This window comes from Scaptodrosophila lebanonensis, unplaced genomic scaffold (genome assembly GCF_003285725.1).
Source record: "Scaptodrosophila lebanonensis strain 11010-0011.00,11010-0021.00 unplaced genomic scaffold, SlebRS2 tig00000061-arrow-pilon, whole genome shotgun sequence".
NCBI classification, from domain to species: domain Eukaryota; kingdom Metazoa; phylum Arthropoda; class Insecta; order Diptera; family Drosophilidae; genus Scaptodrosophila; species Scaptodrosophila lebanonensis.
In genome coordinates, this window is record NW_022060554.1 from 2,383,596 (window position 1) to 2,401,995 (window position 18,400).

At 38.2% G+C, this 18,400-nt stretch overlaps 1 protein-coding gene across 3 annotated transcripts in view; it reads right to left on the reverse strand.

Annotated features, from left to right (window-relative positions):
* Window positions 1-18,400, reverse strand: part of LOC115624575 (cyclic AMP response element-binding protein A) — a 63,179-nt gene that overhangs the window by 25,816 nt on the left and 18,963 nt on the right. The window lies entirely within an intron of this gene.

Genomic DNA, 18,400 nt, shown 5'->3' on the forward strand with positions numbered 1-18,400 from the left:
CTATTCTTAGCTATTGTTAGAATAGCGGCCGCGCATGTGCACAAAACAACCACCAACCGGGTGCCACGTCTACCTACACCTACACTGGATATGCACGCACCGACTCAGCTAGCTGCATACAACACCCCAACAACGATTTTTTTTAAGAATCACTTATTAGTAATAATAGTAGGTCTTATTATTCTTCTAAATTTTGTATATAAACCCCTGCAATTCAATCAATAAACAGACAGAACCACAAGAACACTCGTGCAGCTCTGATCTCACATTCCCTTTTAGCTCCTCCGAATTACACTTGGTTCAAGTACCGATTGTAAAATACTCAGCTACTAGTTTATTACTAGGGGCTAACTCAACAAACAACAACATAATTACTATAATTTTTTTTAAAATTATTTACAACATTTTTTTTTCATTTTTCCGATTTTGGTGGGAGGTACAGGATATTAAAGGGTTGAGCCTGCTCGACTTTAGCATTGCATTGTTGGAATTATTGTTTCTTCGATTCTCTTTTCTAAATCCTCTTCGGGTTTGTACCTTTCGGGTTGATTTCTATCTTGGCTTGAGTTCTGGCTTTTGATTTCCTTTTTGCTTGTGTGATATGTTCTTGCACCTGCGGATATAGTTCCTTTTTGAATTCATTTAATCTTCTTAAATAATCATGTTGGTCGTTTAACTCTATGTTTTTTCTAAACAAATGTGTTGGTCCAGTAAAAAGTTCTTATTTTTTGTGGAAGAATGTACCGCCAACCTTTGGCACATACGTGACCATAATCAATGAAAATTTATATGAGTTTATATAAATTATTTAAACAAAGAAATATGTGATAATACATAGTTTCTGCCAAAACTTCTTCGTGGATTATTTGTATTTTCAATTTTTTATTTTTCTCTACAATAATTCTATAAATTTATGTTAAAGTCAAGTGCAACCTTTCTACCGGGGCATTGCTAGCAGATTGCTGAAATGACGTTATGTGAAATGGCATTTTATACTGTTTCCAAAAGTCTTTTAAGAGGTTAGAAGAATATTCAACCCCTGGTTCGCAAATTATTATTTTGGGTATCCCGAATAATTGTAATTTTGGATTGCTTTTGTACTATCTCTTATTGGGATTGTAAATCCCGTCGCGAATTTTGAGAATTTGTGTATTATTGTCACAATGTATTTTCCGTTGATTGTTTATAGGTCTGTATGTATGATGTTCATTGGCTTACTGGGTGTTTCCGTCTCTTAAAATATTTATTTAGGTGGATGTCTGACGTATTTTATTGTCTCGCAAATATCCCAATTGTTAATCGTTTATGTGACTTTTAGTTTCATATTGGGAAAATAGTACTGTCTTTTAAGTTGTGAAGTGACTTCGTCAATGCCTCTATGTTGGTCGCGGATTTCTTTTTCTTGGGCGTCTGTAGGATCAGTTAATAATTTCGTATATATAAGAACTTTGTAGATATTACTTTGTGCGAAATACTTCCAATAGCTTTTCTGGATTATTTAAAAGATATCATCCGGTGCATAAGCTGCACAAGTTCTGTTTGGTTAAGTATGTTTTTTAATATTTTAATGGTGTTCGTCAAATTTGGGTTCGGTAATATAACGTCTTATTTTGTTCTTATTTTATTTATTTATTTAAATCAACAAGTGGATCTGTCGATTTATTCAATAACAATATATAAGTATTAACATTTTATATATATATTAAGACTAGCAGGTATTGCCCGTCTTAACCCGGCTCAATATAATGTTTCCAATTGTATTTATTTTGTGTGTGCATAACCTACCCATATGTTTTCACCTTATAAGTTACCAGTAGGAAGGCATTTAAGGTATTTATATGAACATTTTCTGTTCTTGACAAAAAATTGTTCAGTAGTCCGTTACATTTTTGTTCTTGCCAAACTATTTCGTTAAACGAACATGACCACTATAACTAATATTTTGTAAAGCTCGTTTTCCCCCCTTTGGAGCTAGAACTTTTCAAAAGCCTTTCTTAGTGTGCTCCTACACTATGATGGATACTATGAAAGGATACTTGAGTCCAAATTTCATCTTTTCCCGTTTGGGCTGTGCGTTGATCACCAATTAGTCAGGACAAACTGTTTTATATATAGAGATAACGCAACGTTTTAAGATAGACGATTTGCAAAAAAGGGGGAATAATTATAAGGGTATATCCTAATTTTAAATTCACATTTGAGTCTTTTCGTGCCATATTGAGTCAATACGGTCACGCACAAACTCGGAATATGAAACACCGCACTCGTGTCAATGCCGTGCAGCGATGAGCCACGATCAAAAAGCACTAACAATTCTCAACTCAATTTGCTAGAGTAAAACTTTCGATAGTTGAAGCCACCGATACCATCAAAATATCGAAGTTTGAATACAATAAGCAGAATATTTAAATAATAAAATCTAATTATTTATTGAGATCAATAAGAACATATCATATACATACATACATCTGCCCGCAATGCGAAGCAAAATATGCGTAGCTCCGTTATTCGGTTTCTGCTTTACTATCGCTTACGCAGTCGTTGCCTAGCGACGGTAACTGTAAACTTTTGGCGTTTTGCCTTTGCAATTAACATTAAATGGTCAAAACGAAAGAAGAAGAGCGAGCCAATGACTTGCAGTTGTTGTTGTTGTTTTGTATGTACATGCTACATACATATACAGGCATACATGCATATGCATGTACATATGTATGTATGCATGGGCACACATAGACACGAACTGTTGCTTGTTGTATGTATGTGTGAGTGTGTGTATGTGATGTCCCCAACTATTTGATATTTGATATATGGCAAGTAAAAAACATATTGCTATATTTTAATCGTTGAATGCCAATTTGTTGATATAGTTATGTTGATTACATTACCCAAATTTGAAATCGATCGGACAAAATTTATAACACAAACTATTCATTTGAAAAAGTGAATAAATATTAACACCCCAATAATAAAATTAAATGCGATATATCGAAAATATCGATACTTGTGTTGATATATCGTAATACATGTCGAATACAAATACATCGAAAAACATCGTTTGAGAGTTATTGATTATAATACTGTATTCGATTGTTCACTGTACACATACATACATACATACAAATGTATTTGTTGTGTACGGTAACTGTAAACTTTTGGCATTTTGCGTATGCAATTAACAACCGTAAATGATCAAAACGAAAGAAGATTTGCGAGCCAATAACCTGAAGTTGTTGTTGTTGTTTTAAAAATTTTGATTTGAAACCATAGAACACTATTTATTACAATTAAACAACAGTGTTCGATGGCCCACTCCATACATACAAACCTATATATGTATATAAGAATGTATGTACGTACATACATACTTATTGATGTACATATGTATGTACATACTATACATACAGACGTATGTACATATGTATGTACGTATGTAATACATATGGTGTTGGTGTAATTCATAATGCGAAATTCTTTCTAGGGGTAGTCTTGTAGTCCGTTGTCCTAAAAGCCCCTTATGCCAAATGTACTAAACAAAGAAAAAATAACATAAAAATGTTTATGTTCTAATGTTAATAATTTTTAATTAATTAACATTTCTTGCCCTGTCAGTGCAAGACGAATGTACTTTTGTACATATGTATGTATGTACATATGTACATACATGTGTACAAATGAACATTCACACATTAGTGTCTCACATTTTGCTTTGGCTACTTCAACCGTTTGCATGCAACTACACGAACAGCTGCTTGTTTGTATGTATGTGTGTGTGTGTTTATATATACTTAGTTGTCCCCAACTGTTTGATATTTTGTATTACCTAACAATCTAAACAAATAGTATGTAGAAGAGGAAAATTAATTCTACTTAGGAGCTAATTAGAAAAAGTAAGGAGTAGAAAGAGACAAAGGTAAAGATGGAGAGAAGGGAAGAGGAAGAGAAAGGGGAAAAGAGAAACAGGGAAAGAGAAAGATGGAACAAGAAAGACAAAAGGAGAAAGAGGGAATCCAACCCGGTGGGGGAAAGTTTTAAGCCAGTCCGGCCAGCTATGCCCCGACTCACAGCAGTATGTGGTCAGAGATTTCCACGGAGATAACTATAAAGAAGAACTTTTATAGAATAGAGAGTTCTGTTGAAAGTAAATGAGAAAACTCATTATAATTGGAACAAATGACTCGAAAACGATTGTGCGCAGCGTAATCGGTTTTGCACCTAGACAAGACGAATGGCAAATAATTCCTTGTTGGTCTGCAAGGAACGGAAAAATTAAGGCGACCTAAGAGGGAAGAGGAGTCAACCTCGCCGATAATCAACTTGTGGAGAAAAACTACTCCAAGAACAGTCCTACGATTTACTAAAGAAGGAAGGTTTATAAGCATCAGCCTGCTAGAGTACGATGGCAAGCGGAGGTTGGGATCCCAGCTTAAACCACGTAGAGAAAAAAGAAGGAATTGCTTCTGAACAGACTCAATACGTTCCTGTTGCTTTCTATACTGCGGACACCAAACGCAAGCACAGGGCGTACTAGTACAGTTTTAAGAAGCTTAGTGGTATATGGGTCATTGAATTCCTTGGACCAACGTTTAATGAATCCAAGTAATCCCTTAGCCTTATTGACAATACTAGATATGTGAAGGTTGAAGTTCAATTTGGAATCAAAAATAACCCCAAGGTCTTCAACAGTCGATATACGCTGCAATGGCACATTGTCAATCGTATACGTGACTAAATGGGGCAAAGTTCGGTGAAATGTCATGAACTTACACTTAGCGCAATTGAGGTACAATTGGTTAGCTAAGCACCACGATTGCATGCAGTTCAGATCATCCTGCAGGCGATGAAAATGAGTATGGTCTTTATAAGTCAGAATAAGTTTCACATCATCAGCATACATAAGAATATGAGAGTGTGACAAGGTAGAGGGGAGGTCATTAATAAATAATGTAAAAAGTAAGGGGCCAAGAGGCACACCTGATGATGCAAACACGGGCTTAAAAATATGCGACCTAAGTAACCGTTGGGTCCTATTTTTTAGATAAGACGAAATCCAACTCAAAAAAGCGGAGGGAAATCCTATACGACTTAGCTTAAAGAGCAGAAGATCATGGTTCACAGAGTCAAATGCTTTACTGAAGTCAGTGTAAACGACATCAGTCTGCATTTTTAGAATAAATGCTTCATTTACCAAGGAAGTAAATTCCAGCAAATTGGTCGTAGTAGACCGTCTCTTCATGAATCCATGTTGAGCTGGAGATATGACAGATTTACAGAGGTGCTGCAAAGTGCTGCAAACTATTTTTTCAAATAATTTTGGTATGGCAGACAACTTTGCAATTCCTCTGTAGTTTGAAATATCAGACTTACCACCCTTTTTATAAAGAGGAATAATAAAAGATTCTCTCCAAATAGCTGGAAAGATTGAGGAACCAAGTGACAGATTAAAAAGTTTAAGTAATGGTTGTAAAAGGGAACTAGAACACTCCTTAAGAACACAACTAGGAATGTTGTCTGCTCCAGGAGAGTATGAAGATTTTAAGGATTTGATAGCAGAGAGTAGACAGCTATCAGAAATTATGGGAGCGTAAATAGTGTGGGAATATGAAATGCTATAAGGATAAGAGGTATTACTAATAGAGACAGAGGAATAAGTTGATTGGAAGAAGTTGGCAAACAAGTCAGCAGCTTCAGAATCGTTGCTGGCTTTTTTGTCACCAAGGAAAAATGACGAAGGAAGGGAAGCAGATTAACGTTTAGAGTTAACGAACTTATAGAATTGTTTACGGTCCTGTGCAAATTGTATCTTGCATCGGGCAAGGTAATTATTATAACATCGTGAATTAAGGAGAGCAAAATTGGATTTCGCTAAAGAGTATTTATATAAGTCAATAGATAGGCCCGACTGCTTATCCTTTTTGAAGCATCTAGATTTAACATTTTTTAAGTTTGAAAGTCTTGGTGAAATCCAAGGAGGTTTTGATGACGCAGACGAAATGACACTTTTTGGGATGCAGACATCAAAAAGAGCATTAATAGTGTCATAGAAAAACTTTACGGCTATGTTGATGTCAACAGCACTTTACAAATAGGACCAATTAGTTGCTGCAATAAGTTCGTTTAGCAAAGAAAAATTTCCTTTGCGAAAGCACAAACTAGTATTTTTGGGAATAAGTGCTGGAGTAGAGGTAGGGTTTGAAATTGAGAGGGACATTTGCAAAGTAGGGTGGTAAGAATCTTCAGGCAGTATAAGGGGAGAAGACCTACATATAACTGTACTAGCAGGGTCGGTGACAAAGACGAGATCAAGCATTCCGCTTAAGTGATTAGGTATAGAATTAATTTGGAACAAAGAAAGGTCAAACATGCAGTATAAACAGGCATGCTCTGCCGAGGGTACCAAATAATTAGATTGATTGAAGAATGGCCATTCAATGTTAGGCAAATTAAAATCACCTACCACAACGAACGCGTCACTGTCACGTAGGAGATTAGAGATTCCTTTTATACAGGTTATATGTTCCATATAGACCTGTATATTAGAAGAGGGAGGTATATAAGAACAAGGGATGTATAGTGGAAAAGACGGAGAAGATACTCTTACAGCAACAAATTCAACATCATTAGGTACATTTACATCAATTATTTCCGACCGATAGGAGGAATTGACTGCAATCAGTACGCCTCCGCAACGTCGAGCCGGACGATCTCGTCGAAAGATACAAAAATTATCTGATAAAATTTCGTTATCAGAAATCGTGGGATTTAACCACGTCTCTGAGAACGCAATAATATCAGATTCGAACGAAAAACTACTAAGAAATAAACTACTGAGCTTGGACACAATACCCCTAACATTCTGATATAGAATGTTTAACGAAAGTGGACGAGCTCCTAGTTTTTTGAAGTCGAGCTTGAGGTTGGCTGCGAAGGTTGGCCAGCAGACTGTAAGTTGACCGGCAAAGAGCGAGCTCGTTTTTATACTCTTTACATGAAATGTACAGAAGTATATTCGGTTTGCGGGAGCTGAAAAATGTAACAGGCAGAAGGAGGCGTGGCAGACCCCACAAAGTATATATATTCTTGATCAGCATGACGAGACGAGTCGATCTAGCCCTGTCCGTCTGTCTGTCCGTCCGTATGAACATACACCATATTTTGCACAAAGATGCGTTATGTGTGTATTCTATACGAGTTTGTTTTATTTTTTTGATTTACCCCCCCCCCCCCCCCCCCTTCCCCCCACTTCACCCCTATGGGGGTTTTCCCGATTTTCCATTCGTATAATCGCCTATATCTCGGAGACTATAAGACCTAGGAACACCAAATTTTAGTCCCAGATGCCTTATGTGAATACGCAGAAAATGTGTTTTTTGGAATTTCCCTCCCTCCCCCCTCTCCCACGCAAATCGTAACTCCCGTAATTCTTGGAATTTCGAACTCAAATTTTGCAAATACCCCCAGTTAGTGATTATGTGTCCGTATGTCAAGTTTCATTATGATAGACCGATTTAACAAGAAGCCATAAATATATTTCCTGCCCACGCGCTGCCCAAGCGCTGTCAGCAGCTGTTGTTGATGCTGGTGCTTTGGTTGAGTGCAAACATGTTTACACAGACACGAATAGATGCGCATAGGCATTAATACAATCACATAGACGCAATTGCTTTGTTTATGTGCAATTATACACCCTTTACGTGAGTTCGAATACCGAGAGAGGTAAAATCGATCAAAACTTTTTTAAGTTCTATAATTATTCTAAACATATGTACAGAGTATTTCAAAGTCGGGACATTACATTACATTTTTTTAATAAATTTTATTTTTGTTGGGTGGTACTGGGTATTTAAGAGTTGAGCCTGCTCGACTTTAGCATTCCTTTCTTGTCTTAAATTTGTTTCCATACAGGTAGGGTCTATATTATTTTGTAGCCCAGGTTATTTCTAGAATTTTCCTTTCTATTGTTGAATAGTTTCCCTGCGACAGTACAGCTCCTATTGCCAAATTGCTTGCGTTTGTTGTTAAAATAAATTGTTTTGAAAAATCAGGGTACTGGAGTAATGGGTCGTTACAAAGGAGTGTCTTGCAATTGTGCAAAACTTCAATATATTCTTTATTTAGAGAAAATAAACAAGAGAGAACGCTACAGTCGAGCAAGCCCGACAGTGAAATACCCTGTACCCAGGTAAACTTCCGACACTGAGGTATATACGCCTCTAGCAGAAGCAAAAGGAAGAAGAAGAAAAAGAAGGGCGAACTTGATGCTGCAGCTTGTGGGCGTAGGACCGGAGTGAAATTGTTTCGCTAATAACTTTCCTAGAATTAACCGATTTAGATAAAATTTGAAACAAAAGTAGATAATTATATATAATTTATGTGTGCAAAGTTTGGTTAAGGTAGCATTTGAAATGTGGACGGTATTGACGAAATTCTGTAGTAGGGGAAGGGAGGGAATATTCCAAAAAATAAAATAAACTCGTCCTTTCTAGGACCTAGGAGAAACTGGATACCATCTTTGGTTATTCTAGCTTTTATAGTTTCTGAGATCCTTGCGTTCATCCAGACGGACAGACGGACGGACGGATATGTCTAGATCGATTTCTCTCGTCATGCTGATCAAGAATATATATACTTTATGGGGCCGGAGATGCTTCCTTCAGCATGTTACATACTTTGCACAAACCTAATATACCCTTTTTACCCTACGGGTACAGGGTATAAAAATTTTGATCGATTTTACCTCTCTCGGTATTCGAACTCACGTAAAGGGTGTATAATTGCACATAAACAAAGCAATTGCGTCTATGTGATTGTATGAATGCCTATGCGCATCTATTCGTGTCTGTGTATACATGTTTGCACTCAAGCGCTTGGGCAGCGCGTGGGCAGCAAATATATTTATGGCTATAACTTCTTGGTAAATCGGTCTATCATAATGAAACTTGACATACGGACACATAATCACTAACTGGGGGTATTTGCAAAATTTGAGTTCGAAATTCCAAGAATTACGGGAGTTACGATTTGCGTGGGAGAGGGGTGAGAGAGGGTAATTCCAAAATACACATTTTGTGCGTATTCACATAAGGCATCTTGGCTAAAATTTCGTGTTCCTAGGTCTTATAGCCTCCGAGATATAGGCGATTATACGAATGGAAAATCGGGGGAAAAAACCGTAAGGGTGGAAGTGGGGGGTAAATCAAAAAAATAAAACAAACTTGCACAGCGTACACACATAACGCATCTTTGTGCAAAGTTTGGTGTCTCTACCTCTTATAGTCTCTGAGATCCAGGTGTTCATACGGACGGTAGACGGACAGACAGTCAGGTCTGCCACGCCTCCTTCTGCCTGTTACATTTTCAGCTCCCGCAAACCTTATATACTCTTGTACATTTTATGTACAGAGTTTAAAAATATTTCGCGTATTATGAAGTTCTCTAATTTAAATTGATTTTTTTTTTACATTATTGCTTGTGAAACGTGTGCATGTTTTGATATGAAATTAAAGGTAATTCAATGACCTTTTTAAAAAGTATAAATATGTTTGTGGCATCGTCACCCACAAACGGGTTGTCGTGGTGGCCTGAAATTGCGGCAATATTTATGGCAACCATCTGGGCCGTCTACGTTATTTTTTTTCTAGTCGGAAAGAATACTAATGCGAAATTTATTTATCCATGATGAACGAGCCTGACGGAAATGGAAGTAACTTAGGTACTGACTCTCGGGAAGTATATTTAGCGTTAATATTTTCGACCAGAATTTGATGAACTCGTCTTCTAGTAACATTGAGATCTAAATGACCCCTTATCTCGTTACAAGACATGTTCTTTTGAACAACAAGACGCCTTATTTCTCGTTTACAACGTTCGCCAATGTTGGTTGGTCTCCCGTAGCGTTTGATCTCCCCATAAGAATCAGGGTTCTCAAGGACATTTTTTATTGTGTTTCGGTGTCGATTGACTCTGGCAGCTATATCAGCTATTTTTGTACCTTTTCCTCCTATTACGCCTCGATCATCCGCTATTAAATGCATTTCATGTGGCATTTTAGGTAAAATCCACATGTCGTATGAACATTCAATATTAAAAATCAGTGCACTAGTTTACTTACGTTTTTTTTAAATATGTTTTACACTTATTTAATGAAAAGACATAAATTTTGCAGCACACTGACGGAAAAAAGGCACTCTAATCGCTGTTTACACATATACTTATTTCCTAAGTAAATGAAATGACGCCAAACAAATTTAGTACTAAGAATGGCGATCAATGAAGAATTTTGCACAGTCATTCTCAAAATAGACTACAACTACACACTTCTGCATACCAAAAACAAACGTACCGGTACAACTAAAGATGGGAGACATTCAAACCTTTATGCACATATACTTCTTTCTATGAGGTACATACATACATATATGGCTATAACTTCCTGTTAAATCGGCCTATCATTCTGAAACTTGGCATACAGACTCATAATCACTATTTTCAATAAAAAATTCCAAGAAATACGGGAGTTATGGAAAATCACTAATTGCGGGGAAGTGGGTAGGTCTATCAGAAAAAATAAACAAACTTCATCTGCTCAGGAGAACCAGGTTATTCTAGCTCTTGTACTTTCTGAGATCCGCGTTCGTACAGACAGATAGAGGCTATATCTACTCGTCTTCTCATACTGATCCATAATATATATACTTTGTGGGGTCTGCCACGGCTTTGTGTGTTACATGTATTCGCACAAAACTAGTACACCCTTTCAACCTTTGGGTACAGGGTATAAAAATACGATCAAATTAAAAAAAAAACATAAACTCGTCCTTACTCGGACCTAGGAGAATCTGGATGCCAACTTTGGTTATTCTAGCTTTTATAGTTTCTGAGATCCTTGCGTTCATCCAGACGGACGGACAGACGGACAGACGGACGGACAGACGGACGGACATGTCTAGATCGATTTCTCTCGTCATGCTGATCAAGAATATATATACTTTATGGGGTCGGAGATGCTTCCTTCTGTATGTTACATACTTTGCATAAACCTAATATACCCTTTTTACCCTACGGGTACAGGGTATAAAAATTAAATAAATATACAAAATGAAATAAAAACAAGTAAAAAAGCTAAAGTCGGGTGTCCCGACTTTGAAATACTCTGTACATATGTTTAGAATAATTATAGAAATTAAAAAAGTAAGATAATTAAAAGAAAACAATTTTATCGTTTTTACCTCTTTTGGTATTCGAACTCACGTAAAGGGTGTATAATTGCACATATACAAAGCAATTGCGTCTGTGTGAGTGTATGTATGCCTATGCGCATCTATTCGTGTCTGTGTAAACATGTTAGCAGTCAACCAAACAGCAACATCAACAACAGCCGCGGGTAGCGCTTGAGCAGCACTGCAGCAGCAAATATATTTATAGCTATAACTTCTTGTTAAATCGGTCTATCATAGTGAAACTTGGCATACGGACACATAATTACTAACTGGGGGTATTTGCAAAATTTTAGTTCGAAATTCCAAGAATTACGGGAGTTACGATTTGCATGGGAGAGGGGGGAAGGAGGGAAATTCCAAAATATACATTTTCTGCATATTCTCATAAGGCATCTGGGACTAAAATTTGGTGTCCGTAGGTCTTATAGTCTCTTAGATATAGGCGATTATACGAATGGAAAATCGGGAAAACCCCCATAGGGGGTTGAGATGAGGCCATCATAAACACACAAAGAATGGGTTGCCGATTTACGTGGAATAGCACGCCAACATTAGAAGATGTGCTCATAATTGCCGAAAGTTATGAGACAACAACAAAAACCGTTGCTACACTTAAAAACGAGAGCGGCAAACATGTTTCAGTGAACGCAGTGAACAGACGCACATACGCAAACAAGAAGAAAGCAGTTAAAACTGGTAAAGCACAAAACGCACTACAATCGTGTTCTGGCTGTGGACACTCTCACGCAAGAGAGCACTGCAAATTTCGTCAAGACCAATGCAATCATTGTGATAGAAAGGGACACATAGCTGTTATTTGCAAGTCCAAGCAACAGAACAAAAATGATCATAAAGTACGAAGGGACGATCAAAACAAAACCGTCAACGACACACAACATTTTCGTTAGCCAGAAAATATACACAGTTTTATAGGTAAGCAACCAATTCCAATATTAGGTGATCTACACACTGTCGCCCGCGGCTGTTGTTGATGTTGCTGTTTAGTTGACTGCGAAAATGCTTACACAGACACAAATAGACGCGCATAAACATACACTCACACAGGCGCAATTGCTATGTAAATGTGCAATTATATACCCTTTACGTGAGTTCGAATACCGAGAAAGGTAAAATCGATCAAATTTTTTTAAATTTTCTTATTTGTTTTTTCTATAATTATTGTAAACATATGTACAGAGTATTTCAAAGTCGGGACACCCGACTTTAGGTTTTTTACTTGTTCAATATCAACGAGTTCCTTACGGTATAGCTAGCACTCCTGCTATTTTCCAACGTTACTTAGAACAACTTCTAAATGGGATAGAAGGTTGTGGTAACTATCTCGATTACAAAATTATAACTGTCCCAACAGTAAAAGAATACATTAGTTATGTAGAACAAGTCCTAAAAGTTCTACAAGAAAATGGTGTTAAATGCAAAAAGCAAAAATGCTTTTTCCTAAAGCATGAAATTGAGTACTTAGGCAGACTTATAAGCGCACAAGGAATTCTTCCTGGCCTATCGGGACTGCGTGCTGTAAAAGAATTAAAACCGTCGACTAATTTGAAGCAACTAGAAGCCTTCATGGATAAGGCAAACTACTACTGCAATTTCATACCAAACTTCTTCGAACTATTTGCACCACTCAACCAGCTGCGTAGAAAAAATGTAGAGTTCACTTGTGGTCCAAAACAACAAAACGCCTTCGACGCCCTTAAGTTCACGTCAACCACGCAACACAACTAACTCATTTTCATGAGGCATTTCCTGTTATCTTAGCAACAGATGCATCAGAATATGGTATTGGTGCAGTCTTATCAAACATCCAGCCTGATGGAATGAAACGCTCTATCGCTTTCGCATCCAAAACACTTGATTAGCATCAAGTCAACTACAGTCAAATCGATAAAGAAGGTCTTGCTATAATCTTCGGCGTAAAATACTTTCACAGACCACAAGCCGCTTGTTAATATTTTCAGCCCTAGTAAGCAATTACCTACGATTGCATCACGTCGAGTGCAGCGCTGGGCAATCTAATTGATGGCTTATACATTTGACATCAAGTATCGTGCTACATCCGCACATGGCAATGCTGACGCATTATCACGCCTTCCTGTAGGAAATTATGATCAATTTGATAGGGAAGAGGCATGTTACAATATCATCGATATTACACCTCCTATCAACGCCGATGTCATACGGAAACATTGCAAAAACGATCCAACTATTGAAAAAGTCCGCAACTACGTCATTAACGGTTAGCCGGAAAAACTCTCCAAAAAAGACGACGATTAAGCCATATTTTAACAAGAAAATGAGTTTAGTCTTACTACAAGATATTCTGTATCTACAATTGGAAGCAAATCGCATCATAATTCGGAGTTCTTTAAGACCTGTCATCTTAAAGCTACTTCGTGATGGTCATTGGGGAATCATAAGAATGAAGCAAGTAAGCAGGCGACATGTTTGGTGGCCTGGTCTTGACGACGACATATCAAAATTGGATTCAACTTGCGATATTTGTAAACGCAACAATTCATCGCCAGTTAAACAGTACCACAGTTGGCCAAAGGCTACTGCGCCTATGGAACGAATACACATTGATTTTGCGGGTCGACGCTTATTCACAGTTTCCTTTTATTACAGAACTTTCTTCAACAACATCGCAAAGTACAATAGCAGCTCTTACAGCTATTTTCGCCATTGAAGGATACCCAAAAAACGTTGGTCAGCGATAACGGCCCCCAGTTTACATCCGACACATTTAAGGATTTTTGTAATAAACACGGAATAACGCATATCACTACAGCCCCATTTCATCCAGCATGGAATGGATTGGCCGAACGGTTCGTCCAAACATTCAAAACATCTGTAGCAAAAAATGGCAGTAATTAAGTATGTTGCTTCATGTCGATTCCCACCGAATGCAGAAAACAAAACCACAGCTGAGTTACTTCACGGAAGACCAGTTCGCACCTTGTTGAGTCAAATTTTTGAGCAATCACACGACAATCATCGTAGCCATTCACTCCGAAAAGCACGTAATTGATCAACAAGTCTTTGCACGAAATTACAAGGGAGAAAAATGGGTAGAAGGTACCATAGTCCGTTCCCTGGGTAAAATGCTGTACATTGTAAATACACACGTATTTGGGCATATCAGACGCTAAATCAACCAACTCAAGTCGAGATTTGGTCCAGAAACCACTAAAACAGATACTTCTGAATTCTGGTGGCCTCATTACTTCGGCTCATCGACACCAACAGAGCATCGATCTACATCGCCATTACTAAGTGCTTCCCAACCACTAGAAGTACTTAAGCCATCTTCAAAATCACGGTCAGCGGCCTTGCCTTCGCAACCGGAAGTCCGACAAGATCCTAGCCACCGCCGCTCTGGTATTCCAGTTCGAAGAAGCACTCGGATTCGCCAGCATCCCGACCGCTACAGTCCCACTAACATTAGAAACAACTAACGGCGAATGTGCTGTAATTTTAAGGGAGGAGATGTTGTATATCCTCACATACATAAAATAACTTTTAGCCATTCGCACTTGTTAACTTACTTCCGTACTGATTATCAATGTACTCATTGACATATGTCACTAACAAAATACCTATGAATACAAGAACAGTCTTGAATAAACGCTGATTCCAACAAGTAGACTAATTAAATCTCGCATTAGTTATTGCTCGGCTACCCGAAACACAACATATACCATTTCACCCTTTGGATACAGTACTACTGTACCATTCTTTCTACGGGAACAGGGTGTACAAAAATTGATTTTTTTTTGGTGTACGATATATTGTAAATTTTTATAGCCTGTACCCAAAGGGTGAAAGGCTATACTAGATTTGTGCGAATGTGTGTAACACACAGAAGGAGGCGTGGCAGACCTCACAAAGTATATATATATTCTTGATCAGGGTGACATGCCGAGTCGATATAGCCATGTCCGTCCGTCTCTATGAGCGATGAGGATCGGTATCCAGATTCCCATAAGCCCTAGGCAGGTCAACTTAATTTTTTTATTCTGATACACCCCCCACTCCCCGGCAATTTTCCATAACTCCCGCAGTTCCTGGAATTAAAATCGAACAAAAATTAGGTAGCTACATCCCGTCAGTGATTATGTGTCTGTATGCCAAATTTCATCATGATATGTCAATTTTGAACAAAGTTATAGCTATAAATAAAACGCTGCCCGCAGCTGTTGTTGTTGTTGCTGCTTGGGTTCAACTTTGTGCTGCATACATACACGCATATAAACACGCAGAGAAACGATTCTGATGTAAATGTATGCTGTTGAATCTGTATTTAATTATATCCTTTTTTTAATTATTTAAACACATTTTATTCTGTTTTTCCTTTTTGGTGGGAGGTATTTAAGAGTTGATGTTGCTCGACTTAAGCATTCTTTTCTTGTTTCTAATGAACATTTGGTATATTGTAATTATCTGAACGTCATGCTGCTTTTAATGGGCTTAAAAACTTATCAAGCATGTCGTTGGCGTTTCTTTATTGAAACAAGCGGAGAAAGTAAAATACTCTGTACATATGAGTAGAATAGTTACGCGTGTCTATGCGTGTCTATGTGTGTGTCTGCGTATGTCTCGTGTGCCTGTGCAAAGCAGTAACAACAACAACAGACAGACGGACAGACAGACAGACAGGGCTAGCTCGACTCATCTCGTCATGCCGATCAAGAATATATACTTTGTGGTGCCTGCCACGCCTCCTTCTGCCTGTTACAGGCCCAAAATCTCAAAATTATAAACTCCAAAAGCTAAAGTAGTGAGCCGCGACTTTAAAGTACTCTGAACCTATGTATATGTGTGGGATTGGGTCTATTTAACTTGTTGAAAGAAATAGACTTGTAGTTTTTGTTTATAATGTTTAATATAAAGGTATTTCATAAAGTGTTAAGTATTGAATTTAAATGAAACTTTGAAATGAGTCGTCGTCTTAAAACCGTCTTGAAATCGTCTTGATCCGCTTCATCACGTCTTTTCGTTTTTAGCTCTTCTTTTCGACTCCTCTCGTCAGCTCACTTCGCTTCTAACTTCCATTGTATCGATAATTAATCGTCTTTTCAGGGATGTGGTGGACTGTGCATAGTTGCCAGACCAATTCCACAACTCGGCCATCCTTCTATGCATTCGTCCCGAATGCTGCGTCGTCGTCGTCAATGCTAAACCAGGACTTCATGAACTCTGCGCATGTGGATGTGCGCTGAGGACCATCGCCGGCTTGCGACTCCTTGACCACATCGTAGGTATCGTTAGATTTGACTTTGATGATGCGGTATGGGCCCAAGTACTTTGGTTTCAACTTAAGCCCACCACCAAGTTGTGTGCGCTTGATTGCCACAAGATCACCTTCCTTGTACAAAGTCGCCGGCTTACGTCGCAAGTTGTATGTCTTCTTGTTTTCTTCTTGAATACGGATTATTTGGCGTTTGGCACTTTTTCGAAGTTCATCTCGGTTGTTGTTAAACGTGTGGACCATCTCTTCGTGGATCAGCTCCCTGAGCTGCAGGCTGTCTTGTGTGCGCATCTTCACACCAACTAGCAACTCGAATGTGTCATCTGCGTGCTCCGATATTATTTGGATAGGATTTCCAAATACAGAGCTTTGCGCTTGAAGCCTTGATATCACCTCTTTAGCCGATGTCGTCTTTGTGGGGTAGAGCCAACAAAATTTGGTAAAACCATCAATGACCGCTAGGATGTGTTTGTATTGCTTATGGGTGGATTCCAAAGGACCCAAAAAGTCAATATGAAACGTCTGTAATGGCTCCTCTTCTTTAGGCAGTGGATGAAGGTCACCTTCTTTTTTTCCAAGTTTTCTGTTGGTCACAATACATGGGATGCAGCATCTTATTTGTCGTTGAACTTTGTCCTCCAGCTTTGGAATGTCGAACTCTTTAGCAATGACGTCTTTAGTTTTCTTTGTTAGGAAGTGTCCTCTTTCGTGCGCCTGTTTTATGATTTCGCGTTGTAAAGCTGCTGGTACCACGATTAGTTCATTGTCGTCGACCATCTTGTGCAATAGACCTGCTTTCATAAAATAATTGTTGTGTGTAGCCTTTTCAGCAAGAACATCTATAATTGCTTTCAACTCCTCGTCTTGTGCCTGGACGCATCTCAATTTGCTGTGGATATGGTTGTCAGAAATTATCATCATTGGGAAACGGCTTAAAGCATCTACGTGCCGAATGCGGGAACCAGCTCTGTGTTCTACAGTAAAGTGGAACTCTTCCATAAGGAGAATCCAGCGTGCAACTCTAGTACATAAGTTTCGCTTCTCCAAAGTCTTGGTAAAGGCATTGCAGTCACTCACAAGTTTAAAATGAGTGCCCTATAGGTAGACTCGAAACTTTCGTAATGCCTCCACAACAGCCAAAATTTCCAGTTCGTAGCTTGTAAATTTTCTCTGGGCATCCGTAGTTTTTCTGCTCATGTAGTATACTGAATGAGCGCAATTATCATCCGGTGACTTCTGAATCAGCATAGCTCCAAATCCGTCTATGGAAGCGTCTGTGTGAAGTTCGGTCTCGTGCTGGGGGTGAAATATTTTCAGGACTGTTTTTTCTGTAATTAATGTCTTTAACATATTTAATGAAGCAATCTCTTTTAAAAGATCTTTTCATTAAATCGGTAAGTGGCTTTGCTATCAACGAAAAATTCGGTATAAATTTACGGAAGTATCCAACCAATCCCAGAAAGCTCTGCAACTGTTTCTGGTTTGTAAGCATTGGAAACTTTGTAGCAGCTTGCGTCTTCGAATCGGATATGCAAATTTCATTCTTTTCAATCACGTGACCCAAAAACTCGATCTTAGTTTTAAGGAAACAGCATTTCTTCAGATTTAGCTTCAGACCGTACTCTTCACATCGCTTTAAGACTTCAATCAGATTCAATATGGCCTCTTCTTCTGTTTTCGCTGGTATTATTATATCGTCAACATACGGTATGGCTATACCAGTACGTGTCAAATCTCTGAATACGGCATTAACGTGTCGTTGAAATACTCCTGGGGAATTTGCCAAACTAAAAGGTACCTTCCGAAACTGATACTGACCATTGTGTGTTACGAATGAAGTATATTTTCGGCTATCGTCTTCTACATTCACATGGAAAAACCCGTTCTTGAGATCAATCGTGCTGAAAATGTTTGC